This window comes from Mesitornis unicolor, unplaced genomic scaffold, assembly GCF_000695765.1.
Source record: "Mesitornis unicolor isolate BGI_N332 unplaced genomic scaffold, ASM69576v1 scaffold34648, whole genome shotgun sequence".
NCBI classification, from domain to species: domain Eukaryota; kingdom Metazoa; phylum Chordata; class Aves; order Mesitornithiformes; family Mesitornithidae; genus Mesitornis; species Mesitornis unicolor.
In genome coordinates, this window is record NW_010201755.1 from 380 (window position 1) to 667 (window position 288).

A 288-nucleotide genomic window follows, 5' to 3' on the forward strand; every position below is an offset into this window, starting at 1 on the left:
CCCTCTGCGCCTTCACACGGGCTCTAGCCGAGTTGTCACTTCTGCTTTCAGCTTTGCAGGTTGATCTGTGTTTTTGTGGGTAGATCTAAGGCCTGATCCTGGCTGTTGAGGGAGTTAGGAGCTCACTGAGCACTGCTGCCGGGTGTGCGGGCTGGCATGGCCCTTCCAGGGCTGGCCCAGGTCTCTCTGGCCTGGCAGGGCCCTTCCAGGGCTGGCCCAGGTCTGCACAGGCTGGCCTAGGTCTCCTTGGCCTGGCAGGGCCCTTCCAGGGCTGGCCCAGGCCTCTCT

The 288-nt window shown here is 63.2% G+C and overlaps 1 protein-coding gene across 1 annotated transcript in view; it reads left to right on the forward strand.

Moving 5' to 3' along the window:
- The window catches only part of CTSH (cathepsin H), a gene marked incomplete at its 5' end in the record, with an annotated part of 5375 nt that overhangs the window by 376 nt on the left and 4711 nt on the right, over positions 1–288 (forward strand). The gene's annotated exons all lie outside the window — the stretch shown is intronic.